Source organism: Monodon monoceros, unplaced genomic scaffold (assembly GCF_005190385.1).
Source record: "Monodon monoceros isolate NGI ecotype Baffin Bay Population unplaced genomic scaffold, NGI_Narwhal_1 Super_Scaffold_19, whole genome shotgun sequence".
Taxonomy (NCBI): domain Eukaryota; kingdom Metazoa; phylum Chordata; class Mammalia; order Artiodactyla; family Monodontidae; genus Monodon; species Monodon monoceros.
This window is the reverse complement of record NW_021703775.1, coordinates 20,034,806-20,048,141: the sequence shown is the minus strand read 5'-3', so window position 1 is coordinate 20,048,141 and position 13,336 is coordinate 20,034,806.

Below are 13,336 nucleotides of genomic sequence, written 5' to 3'. Positions count from 1 at the left end.
CCATGTTTACTATTATTTCCTATTTCCCTTCATTAGTTTGGTCTGGTGGGTTTTTACTTTGCTTCTTCATCTGCTGTGTATTTCTCTGTCTTCTAATTTTGCTTAACTTGCTGTGTTTTGGGTCTCCTTTTTGCAGGTTGCAGGTCATGGTTCCCATTGTTTTTGGTTTCTGCCCACAGAGGGTATGATTTGTTCAGTGGGTTGTGTAGGCTTCCTGATGGAGGGGCTGGTGCCTGTGTTCTGGTAGATGAGGCCAGATCTTATTTTTCTGGTGGGCAGGACCGCATCCGGTGGTGTGTTTTGGGGTGTCTGTGAACTTATTATGATTTTACGCAGCCTCTCTGCTAATGGGTGGGGTTGTGTTCCTATCTTGCTAGTTGTTTGGCATGGGGTGTCCAGCACTGTAGCTTGCTGGTCATTGAGTAGAGCTGGGTCTTAGTGTTGAGAAGGACATCTCTGGGAGAGTTTTCATCCTTTGATATTACATGGGGCCTGGAGAACTCTGGTGGACAAATGTAGGACCTCTAATACTGTATTAGTTGAAAGGAGCAAGGGTGGGTATCCTTTTCTTGCTCCTGATGATAGAAATGAATGCTTTCAGGGGCTTCCCTGGTGGCGCAGTGGTTTAGAGTCTGCCTGCCGATGCAGGGGACACAGGTTCATGCCCCGGTCTGGGAAGATCCCACATGCCGCAGAGCGGCTGTGCCCATGAGCCATGACCTCTGAGCCTGAGCATCCGGAGCCTGTGCTCTGCAGTGGGAGAGGCCACAACAGTGAAAGGCCCACATACCACAAAAAAATATATATAAATAAATAAATAAATAAGTAAATGCTTTCAGTTTTTCACTGTTGAAATATGATATTGGCTGTAGGTTTGTTATATATGGCCTTTACTATATTATGTTCCCTCTATATTCACTTTCTTGAGAGTTTTTATCACTAATGGATGTTGAATTTTCTCAAAAGCTTTTTCTTCATCTATTGAGATAATCCTTTGTGATTTTTTCCTTCAATTTGTTGATGTCATTGATTTATTTGTGGATACTAAACCATCATTGCATCATTGGGATAAATTCCATTTGATCACAGTTTAGGATCCATTTTTAGATATTGTTGAATTCAGTTTACTAATATTTTGTTGAGGAAATGTGCATCTTTGTTCATCAGTAATATTGCCTGTAATTTTCTTTCTGTTGGTGTTTTTGTCTCGTTTTAGAATCCGTGATGCTGGCCTTGTAGAACGAGTTTGGAAGTGTTCCTTCTTCTTCAATTTTTTGTAATAGTTTGAGAATGATCGGTGTTATCTCCTTTTTCCATGCTTGGTAGAACTCAGCTTTGGATCCATCTAGTCCTGGACTTTCGTTTATTGTGAGTTTTTGTTTTTTAACTGATTCGATTTTATTACTGGTATTTGGTCTATTTGTATTTTCTATTTCTTCCTGATTCAGTCTTGGGAATTCTCCAAGAGCTCTATGTTTCTAGGAATTAATCCATTTGCTCTAGGTTGTCCACTTTATTGTCATATAGCTGTTTGTACCAATCTCTCATGATCCTTTATATTTATATGGTGTCAGTTGTAACTTCTTCTCTTTCATATCTGATTTTATTTATTTGGCCCCTCTCTCTTTTTTTCTTGATGAGTCAGGCTAAAGGTTTATCAATTTTGCTTATCTTTTCAAAGACTTAACTATTAGTTTCATTGATTTATTTTTCCATCTCTATTTCATTTATTTCTGTTCTGATCTTTATGGTTTCTTTCCTTGTACTAACTTTGGGTTTTGTTTTGTTCTTCTTTTTCTAGTTCATTTAGGTGTAAGTTTAGATTGTTTATTTGATGTTTTTCTTGTTTTTGAGGTAGGCTTGTATCACTATAAATTTCTCTCTTAAAACTGCTTTTGCTGCTTCCCACAGATTTTGGACTATTTTGTTTCTATTTTCATCTGTCTCCAGGTATTTTTTAATTTCCTCTTTGATTTCTTCAGTGACCCATTATTTGTTTAGTAGCATCTTGTTTAGGCTTCATGTGTCTGTGGGGGTTTTGTAGGGTTTTATTTTTCATTATAATTGATTTCAAGATGAGCAAGTAGTTCTGGCTCAGGTTCATTTCAAACTACCACTTTTGTGCTGGGACTCAAGGTGTGTGACATTTTGCATGTGCTCTTTAAGAGCTGAGTCTTTGTTTCCCATAACCCTAGGGCTCTCCTGAATGTAAGCCCTATTGGTTTTCAAGTCCCAGCTTTCTGTGGTCTGGTCTCTCTGATGCAAGACCCCTGGGGTAGGGAACACAATGTGTTGCTTGGACCCCTCACTCCTCAGAGGATATCCCTATGTGACATCCCTCAGGTTTGTAGGTCACCAACCTGGGAGTGTGGGTCCTGACTAGATCATGTCTCTGGCCCTCCTACCTATCTCATTGTGAATCCTTTTTAGTTGTGGAAAATTTCTGCTAATCTTCAGGTCATCCTCATAGATAGTTTCTCTGTAAGTAGGTGTAATTTTGTTGTGCCTGTGAGAGGTGAGTTCAGGGTCTTCATACTCTGCCATCTTGATCCCCTTTCTCTCTTGGTCTTTTATGCAAATTATTTGGGAAGCTTGTTAAATGCAGGTATTCTTTTGTGTTATTCTTTGTAACTCTGTCCTTTCTGCCTATAAACTTTGCCAGATCTTGATTTATCTTTGATCTTAGCCAAAAAAAAAAAAAAAGACAGACAAAACAAAACAAGCAAACAAAAACTTCTTTTTATACTTTCCAATGCTTGTGATTTGTTCAAAGAAGGGGTGTTTTCCTAGTTTGTTTGTACTGATAGGGAAATTGATTGAACTCTAGGATGTCAAGAAAGAGAACCAAAGCCAGAGTACTCAGTGAGATACAGTGACTGGGACAGCCAAAGAAGTATAGCTATGAAGCCACTGGGTATAATAGCTCTTTCTTGCTTTGGCCTGTCCCTTGCAATAACCCCAAGTCTGTAATATACTCTAATTTTATCCACTGGATATGTCCAGAATAAGTTGATTCTCTCTTCCTCCTATGAGGAATTCAGAATCATATTCTCCCTGGGTTTTCTCTCTGTAGGCAAAACATTCTTAGTTCCTTGAATTATTGTTTACGTACCTTAATATTTCAATTATTATTTTTTTTAAAGCTTGAGGCTCATTACTGAATGGGCCAGTATACAGCAAAGCAGTATTACCATCTTCCATTGTTTTGGCCACAATACATCATTTGATGCAATGTGAGACTGTGCTTTGTACTTAATGAGTGCACTGTTAACCAATAATAAATGAAAGTTACCATATACCTTTACACTCTTGTTGTATTTTTCTTCATTACATATGCAGGAATCTGAAAAGATATCTGAATAAGTGAGGACTTTGTTCTGAGAAGTGTTTTTGGAAGCCAATGTTAAGGGAAAAAGCAATAAGACAAATTCAATCCTTGACACTCAGTTCTGAAGAAAAGACCCAGCTCCTTCAAGCAGGAGGATAGTTCTTTCAGTTTCTGTGCCATGACTTCCATGTGAGTCAAAAAATATAAAATGAATACATAAAAATAAAATTAGCGCCCATGGCTGTCTTAAGTAGCCATGTCTAGTGGCAAGCAAATTTTTGTTTAATTAATGTAGAATTAATTTTGTAGAAAAGAAATGGAGGAATGACTATGTCAGCTTTAGTGTCATGTGTACTTTATAGACTCAAGCTAGTCAGCATCCAGATAGAATGAGAACTCCTTGCCTTAATGAAGTGGGCAGCCAATAGTAAAACGAAATCTTATTTCTCCTGCTAGGTTTATATCTGTTAAGCAGAGGGAGAAAAGAAAAACACACTTACTCTTTAGATAAATAGGTAGATAGATAGATAGATAGATGATAGATAGATAGATAGATGATAGAAGGATATTTATAGATAGACACGGGTATATAATAAATATATAGGCAGTAAGAAATTTTGCTGCTACTTTCACTCCTTGGCCAAAGATGAAAAAAAAAAGTTTTTAAATGAAACTGTAGGCTAACCTGGCTAGGAATAGATGATTAGCAATTATTTAAAAGTTCCCAAAGGCTCTTTAACCAGCAGGAAGTCACAGAAGACCAGTTTATTTGTGTACGCATGTACCTTAACTGTTGGTGTCTACTAGCAATTGAAAAAAGTTGTGGATTTCATCACTATGAATGAATATCCTCTAACACTAAAGGGATATACTTGCATAATTGTCTTCTTTATGAAATCTTCCCTCATCTACAGAGTATTGTAGCATTTTGAAACCAACACTACAACATCACTATAGAAATGAAGAATAAAGACATTTTCCTTTCTCAGTAGTCTTCATTATAATGTTTCTAGGTCCTCATTAAAAGAACAACACATTACTGAATTGACAACAGATATATTAGCACAGAGAAAACCTATAATATGGAATGGTTATAACTTATACATGGAAAAGTTTTAATATTGGTCATTTAACAAACATTTTAAAACTAAAAACTTTAAATGGATATTAAGCCTTTCAATGTAATGAAGTGTATCCAGTGAGCTCACTATCTCCTGAAACATTTTGTGAAATATACTCATAAAATATTAGAGTCTCCTGAACAATGAACATAGAGCAATTCTTTTGAAGTAGCCAAAAGTCTTTGGAGCCTATGTGAGAAAATATAATAGTTATCAAATTGAGTTGTGATGCTTGGGGAAAATATCCTAGGATATAGACACTGAATAGGCTTTACTGTATGTGACTCTTTAGTTGATTCTAAAGGCAATTCAAAGATTGATGTTCAAAATACTTGAGCAATAGTAACAGCACTTGAATGTGGCCTACGTTCATATACTAACAATTTATATGCCTACATTCTGAATTTTTCAAAAATTGTAATTATTTTTGAGCAGTTTCTAAATATACTTCAGACTCATAAATTCCAAAGCCCAATCCATATATTTTTATTAAAAAAAACTGTAGTGCCAGATGGCACAGACAGTTAGGAACAGGCAATACATTAATCAGGCATTAAAGAAAATAGTCTCTATGCTCAATGAATAAATCATTGCATTATCAGCCTTGATGCCAGGTTATGGATATCTGTATCATGCTCTTGTGTAGTATAATTATTTTCACTTTCTGTTACCTGTAACATTACTTTTTGTCTTTTGTTCCATTAAGGAATACATGTATTAAAGTCTATAACTTCTGTAGCTTTTTAACTTCATTCATTCAGGTTAATGAATTTTTATAGAGCATATGCTATCTGTCAGTCACTGTTCTGGTCTCCAGATATATATCAGTGAGCTATATGGATTAGGTCTTGCCCTCAAGGAGATTAAATGTTAGTGATCGGATTCAGGCAGTAGGCAAATAAACAAGGAAAACTTATACTATGAAAAGTACATAAGAAAGAAACATTATGTCATTAAAGAGAATAATGGTAGATGCTAAACATTCATTGTTCTGTGTATAATTTTACATGAATATTTTGGGTACATCATCCTACTGGATATTTGTTCTCAGTAATATGGGAACAATGGGAAGTTGTGGTTTTCTTGTAATCTGTCTTCAAGGCTTGGGATGTATTATTAAAACCTCATTAATTTCCATTAATATACTTTCATAACTTTTAATAACATTTACTAACTTCTGATTGACATTCTTTGAATGAATCTACTCTATGTATTTATCCAAATGCTAACTGAATCCATTTTTCTTTCCATTCTCTATCAGATTCTGTGATCTATGAAGCCAAGGGACCTCAAGTCCTTCAGCCTTCTGAGAACATGATTTTCTTTAATATTTAAAGAAAATAAATGAGTCCAATCCCCTAATAACTGGCCCAACAAGGAAACTGAGTCTTCTCCCAGATTTTCTCATTATTCCCAGCAGATCTTACTCATCCTGGTCGTCATTTGTCCACTCATACTCTGAGCTCCAGCAAATACTGTTTTCTCCACCATCTATAATCTTTTCATTAACTTCTTTACATCTTCTTACCACATCTCCAGGGTAGTCTAGGACTCATTGTTCTGTTTCTCCCAAAACAAAGTCTTTTTGTTATTCCTAAAGGCAGTGCTAACCCATAGCTAATATTAATACTGATTAATAGATCTTTGCTGGATACTTGAGAAGAAAATGAAGGGAAATTACAGAATAAGGTAGTTGCATATGTGACATCATTAGTCTTAAATTCTGTCAACCTCACCCTGTCACTTTTCTAATACATTGCCTTTCTGGCACTCCCTTCCTCAAAAACCATGAGAACTCCTTCATAGTTTTGCTTTTTGTTGACTTAAGTTCCTCTTAAGGGAGATCTTTCTGATCTGTCCTCAAAACACCAAACATCATTTTCTTTATTTTATTTTATTTATTTATTTATTAAATAAAGTTATTTATTTATTTATTGAATGCATTGCGTCTTCATTGCTGCATGCGGGCTTTCTCTAGTTGTGGCGAGCAGGGGCTACTCTTTGTTGTGATGCATGGGCTTCTCATTGCAGTGGCTTCTCTTGTTGAGGAGCATGGGCTTTAGTCACGTGCACTTCAGTAGTTGTGGTACATGGACTCAGTAGTTGTGGCTTGTGGGCTCTAGAGTGCAGGCTCAGTAGTTGTGGTGCATGGGCTTTGTTGTCCCATGGCATGTAAGATCTTCCCAGACCAGGGCTCAAACCCATATCCCCTGCATTGGCAGGTGGATTCTTAACCACTGGACCACCAGGGAAGTCCCTGCTCTTTATTTTATTTTGGAGAGCAGTTTAGCTGTTTGTTTTCCTTGACCAAAACACTTAATAAATATTTTCCTCAATAAAAGAGTAAATTTCTTCCAGATGTAAATTCTGGAGCTTCCTTTGAATATGAAAACGTCGGTAGTTAATTGCTTTCACTATTTTAAATGGTGATTTTCTTTTCTGCTACAGGCCCAGTAATGCTACTAGATAACTTTGTGGTCTTTTCTTCTAGTGCTCCACACTAGAAGGTGAGAAAACAGGAAGGAGCAGAAGGTCAGCTGGAACATCTGGCAATCACTATGGTCACACTCCAGACACCCTGCTTACCAGGGTGTAAAGAGCAATCACAGACCCAGCTCCATCAAGGAAGTTCTGCCCTGGGGCCAAGGATTGGGAAGTACGGGTAGAGAGGGTAAAAACATTTGAAAAACAATCTGAGATGAAATAGCAGTATGTAGAAAAATGTCCGACTTGGGCAAATGTGGTTCACAGGAACTATGGAATGCAAACCTCAGCATGATACACAGTTGGTACCTACTCTAGATATTACAGCCATGATAGGTATTGAAAAAAAAATTACCCAATAGACCTGTTCACAAGGGGTTAGTAGATAACTACAACTCTATAGGGACTGTAAGCATATACCAATAATGCCCAATAAACATAATACCACCCTTGAGTATGTTGGGGGCAAAGGCCATGTCCAAGCCTGCTAGTAAGTAGAGTTGAGTAAATGAGAGAGCCAAACTTTCATGGATCCCAGGGAGAAAAGGGGCTATAGTTGCAAAAGGCAAGAGGCCACCATTAAACAGCTAGGGAGAGGCTAGGACTAGGGCAAGAGCTCACTTTGGTAAACACCATGACCTTCCTTCCAGCCTGAAGAGCCTGATTATTTCAAGCTATTGTAATTCAATTGCCTCCATTTCTCCTTGTTTATTATTCCTAACCACAATAGACTACCAAGATAGGTCAACTCATCCATTCCTCAAACTGACCCTTTTAGGACTTCAAAGAATCAAAGCAAAATATTTTTTTAAAATGGTTATTTGGTTTGAAACATTTTATGCAAAAAAACAAGGTAGGCTTGTGGATATTTTTAATCTATTTATTTGCTAAAGAGCCTGATTTCTCCAATTTTTAGATCTGCGACTATTGCACATAATGCTCTAAACTTCAGTTTCCTCATCAATAAAATTTGGATAGCAACAGTATCTAACTTAGAAGGCTTTTGTTGAAAATAAATAAGATAAAATGTTTCAACTTATAATCAGTTCACTGCTGACATGTAGTTTGTAGTCACTAATTATTAGCTACCATCATCATCATTACACCATATCACTTTTATAACGTTCATTTAATTTAACTAGACACCCTTGGTCCTTCCCAGTAAAACACTGAAAATCATAATTCATTCTTCAATGGCACAAGAATTCCAAATTAAACAGAAAGATAAAAATTTCACTGTGGATGAAACCCTCCTTGTAAAACACAAGGATGTTAGGAAACTATGAGGGTAGATTTTGTGCAGTAGGAAATATGCAGATTTAAATTGAACAAGAGTTTTCAAATGAAACTCCAAGGGTGAATGCGATTTTATCCCAGAGGAAGACCATAAAATATAATTAAATAATAATCCAATAATAAAACTGAACTAGTGAAAAGAAAATTGAGTATATGAAGTTCAACAAAACTGGCATTAAAATGGACATCTTACAACCATGTCTGTGTACCTAACATCTATTTAGAAAGCCAGTCATCTTTATTTCTGAAAAGTATTATTTAACATATTTAAGAATGTTATTACTTACAAAAGGCTTTACACCGTTTTTCTACATTTTCTCAAACAACAAATACAAGAGGAAGAAAATACGATTTTTCAGCAAAGGAAATATAAGTAGATGGAGGTCAAGTGACATATGCAGGGTCACAGGGCTTGAGAAAGGCAAGAATCTGAAATTCCAAGGCTAGGACATTATTAACCCGTGTCTTAATCCTATAAGTCATGGTCTCTACCTCTGTGACTGATGATGATTTAAACCATACCAAAAGGGATATAATTCAGGGAAGTTGTCCAAATGCTCTTGCTTCAAAGGCTCAGGGGATAGAGGGAAAGCAATTTTTATGAAATTGAAATATATCACACATCAGGGCTTATTATCATTGTCCAATCATTTACAAGTTCTAATTTTCCAAGAGTTGGTAATTTTCGTTGGAGGACATTCTGTCATAAGAGAAAATATGTTGTTATACCTAGAAAGGCTGGCCTTAAGAGCAGGCAAAAACGAGTAATAGTTTGAGTTTAAGACAGCGCCTTCAAAAACTACACAACAGGGCTTCCCTGGTGGCGCAGTGGTTGAGAGTCCGCCTGCAGATGCAGGGGACGCGGGTTTGTGCCCCGGTTCGGGAGGATCCCGCATGCCGCGGAGCAGCTGGGCCTGTGAGCCATGGCCGCTGGGCCTGCGCGTCTTGGGCCTTTGCTCCACAGCGGGAGGGGCCGCAGCAGTGAGAGGCCCGCGTACAAAAAGGAGAAGGGAAGAAAAAAAAAAAAAACTATACAACAACCAAAGCAATACCACTACCTACCATTTCACCATTACAGATTCATTTATTTGGATTTTAAATATTTGTGGTTGTATTGAGTGTCAACTATATGCTAAGTGTTCTCCTAGACCTTTTGAATGTACTACCCTCACATTTCTCTAAAGAACATATTTTCATTTTCATTTTATATATGGAGAAAACGAGGCATGCAGAGGTTATTTGATTTGACTAAGGCTACAAAAATTCTTATACCTATAAAAGTGTCCATGAAAGGTATCATTCCTTCTCAGCTAATTCCTTAGTTATGTTCACATTACTTCCCAAGATTCAAAGAAAGATAGGCATGTTCCAGGCAAAAATAGGCTATAAAAAAATTGTTACATGTAGAATCCATTATATGGTATATATCTTATGCATGTCTTTGATATATTAAAATGGTAAATTAAAATTACTACACCTCATTATCATATTTTTATCATTTATTTGAAGATTTCCTTTCCTATGGAAAGGAAGGCAAGCATTATGGAAGACTGAGATTGTCCCTAGTACTAATGACCAAGGATGCAACAGAGCAGACTGAGCCTCTTTGAGGATGGACTTTGAGGGATTCAAATAATTAGGTATATATTCCCTATTATGTAGGCTAAAGGTTATATCCACCACTTTATTGTAACACAAATTGTTGAACCCCCATTGTATGTCAGACACTGGTCTAGAAACTGGTAAACATTGCTCTCTTATTTGATATTCATAATAGCTTCAACTACTGTATCAATCAGCCTAATCTAGGTGACACTGAGTGAAACCAAGGAGAACACTGCAGGGCTCCCCAAGCACAAAGTCACCTCCACATCTCCTGCCTCTTGTTTGTAGAAAAGCCAAAATTTCTCAGGCCTCCCAGAGTCAACAAAAGAACAGGCTCGAGCAGTTAATGATTAAGACAATAGAGTCACTGACTCAGTGTCTGATGAAAGAATGAGATTAGCACTATTGTTCATAACAATCTATATCTTTGTGGGCATTAGATTAATGCCCTATAGTTTTCTCTGCTCATGTGTGTAAGTGGGCAACTAAAATTGTCAACAGAGATGCTACAGATCCATGTCAACATCTTCTACTCTAAGAATATTGTAACCTATGTCAGAATGAAGAAGTTACAAGAGATGGACCTAATCTCATAGAAATGGAATGATGTCTGACAAGTGGGGATTTGTAAGCAGTTCTTTTGCCTCTTTTGTGTTTGTTTATTTCTGTTCCTCTTAAACCTTAATCATAAAAATGAAATCACTAAGGAACATTTAACCTAACTCCTGAATTTGCTTTACTGAATGTACACAATGCTTTGCCTAACCTGTTGATTCCTTTCCTGGATTAAAAGGAGTAAGAATGAAGAATTAAGTAGTTAAAGAATGACTGACTCTCTACCCCCAGTTCCCCCTTAGCAAATTTGCAGGTGGATGATTCAGGCAAGACATTCAAAAGAAGATCAGGAGAAGTCAGTGGTTCTGCACACGATGGAAAAATGATAAAGAATCTGACCTCCTACCTTAATGATTAACTGGGATTATTTCCCCATTTCTCCTTTAAAAATTGTCATGGCTGAGGAGAATCTTCAGAGTTGGTCTCTAGACATGAGTCTACCTTCTCCCCAGATTGCCAGATTGCCAGCTTTTCTGAATAAAGCATCTTTCCTTTCTACCAACACTTGCCCTTGATTATTGGCAAGCAGTTGAACCTGAGTTCCATAACATGAGATAGGAAAGACCCAACACTGAGTGACACACAACAACAAATATTTACTTTTTATTCTGCTCTAGATCTAATGCAGATCAGCTGTAGCTCTACTCCACATTTTTTGTTGTTGTCCTGGAATCTAAAATGAGTGTTCTAGGATGTAGGCAGAAAAAACACTTCTGAATGGAAAACTGCAGAGGAGAAAGAGACACAGAAAAAATATGTTGGCTCTTAAGCTTCTGCTCATACATGACAAAATACTTCTGCTCTCATTTGTTGGACAAGTAAGTCAGATAGTCACTCCTAATTTCTGTAGGTAGGAGAAGCATAACCCTCCTGCAGGTAAGGAAAGAGAGGGGTAAATGGAGTATATGGCCAATAGACGTACAATCAGCTGTGTGTTATTCAGCTACTAAATAATTGGCTCCCCTCCCACATGCAAAACACACCTCTTTCCCTAAGGAAACAACCTGAAAGTCCCATTCAGCCAACACTGCTAGCTTAAAGTCCAGGATGTCTAGGTGATGCACAGTTTTCTAACCATAGGCCTGGGCATTGCTCCTCTTGTGAACAAAAATATATTATCTTTCCTTACATACACAATATTCAACTGTGGGACAAAGAGAGAATAACTGCAATAAAGCCTCCCATGTGAAAAGGTGAAAATGTAAGGCACATAGAAGTAACTGGTCCATTATAATCTCAAAATAGCACTGGGAAGATGTTAACTGGGAAGTTTAATGGAGATGTGGAACGTTCTTGAGTAGGTCCTGATTCCATATTTTAGCACTTTTATATTTGTTAGAAGCCCCAACTTCTCTTACAAATTTATCTACTTGTACCATAGGCTATTTTTTTGCTCTGGCTGCAAAATCTCCAAAGATGGCTTAATAACACTGGGTATGGAATAGAATGCCAAGTGAAATGCTTGGCAAATAGGATTATGATCAACCACAACTAAAACATAGTACACACTGTTATCATGACTATTTAAGGCTGAGAACATGGTAGCTCAATGAAATTAACTACATCATTTGAGATTAGGTAACCAGAGCCAGTATTCCAACCCAAAATCTATGTCTATTCCACTATATAATGTTTCAACTACATGGCAAATATCAATAGTTACAAAAGAAGAAGTTTTTTGGAGTCCTCTAGAGTAAACCACAAGTCATGGTACTTTTTTGGGTACTTTTACAATGTTAGTTGGAATTACCTAGATTTATGACGTTACCTTTTTTTTACCTTCTAGTTTTGATGTGATGTGTTGTTTGAAGGCTTTGGCCTTACCTTAGCTGTACCTTCATGGTACTTCCATTTTGTTTCACTTACCTGTTTTTTGCCAGAGCATTAAAAAAAAGTACTGTATCCTCCCCAATGGGAGGAGATTGGAAACACTAACAGTGAGAATTCACAAAGGTAAGGCTGGGAAAGTTTCAGAGTCAAAGATCTACTACCCCTTCCCACCAGTATGTTTCCATTTTAGTGCCAGCTTTGGAGATCTGCAGGTTTATTTTCACTTAGGAAAGCTGTGGTGTTGCCAGGAAGTCAACAAAGAGAAACTTATCCTCTGTCACAGTTGTATCAGGGGTCAGCTCTGATAAAACTCAAAGCTTTTTTGCACTGTCATCTACTCCCCAATAAGAGAGGCTCTCTGACCAATTTAATCTTCAACAGAAAATCATATCACTATTTAAGTGGGTCTCCAGCCAAACCTAATTGGTCTATGGGAAACAAATGGCAAAGTTGGATAAAGACAGCCTGGACTCTTCCTGTTTGTCAGCAAGGCTGTTTTCAAATAGTAATTGGAGTAAACGCTTCAGCTGCCGCTTACACAGAAGCTGATGCCAGCATGTGGCACGAGGGAAATGGAGCCAGCTTGCCCGAGATTGTTCCAATGGCTGGATTCCATCCTCCAGTTCACAGCTCACTCTCCTAGCACCAGCCTGATGTTTTTATAGAACTTTATGCTTGCTTCTCACTTTGATTGTATTTTCAAATCTAGAAATTCTTTCAAATCATTGTTTCAGTTTGAAAAAGAAATGTGTAGACCTAAATTCTTTTCTCTTTTTTTTTTCCATTTTTAATGACATTTATTGTTTTCTTTCCAATTTTACAAGCAATACAATGTAAATGTTCATTGCAGGCAACTAGAAATACATAAAAACATAAAGTAAAACTTAGCAATCGCCCATAATTCTCACCCTCCCAAAGATAACCATCATTAGAATTTTGATGTATTTCCTCTCAGTGTCTACATACTTTTTTTTACAGATGCCAATTTATTTTTTACATGAATCAAATTTCAGTTTTCATCTGTAGTACAGTAGATGTATAATATTTGATTAAAAAA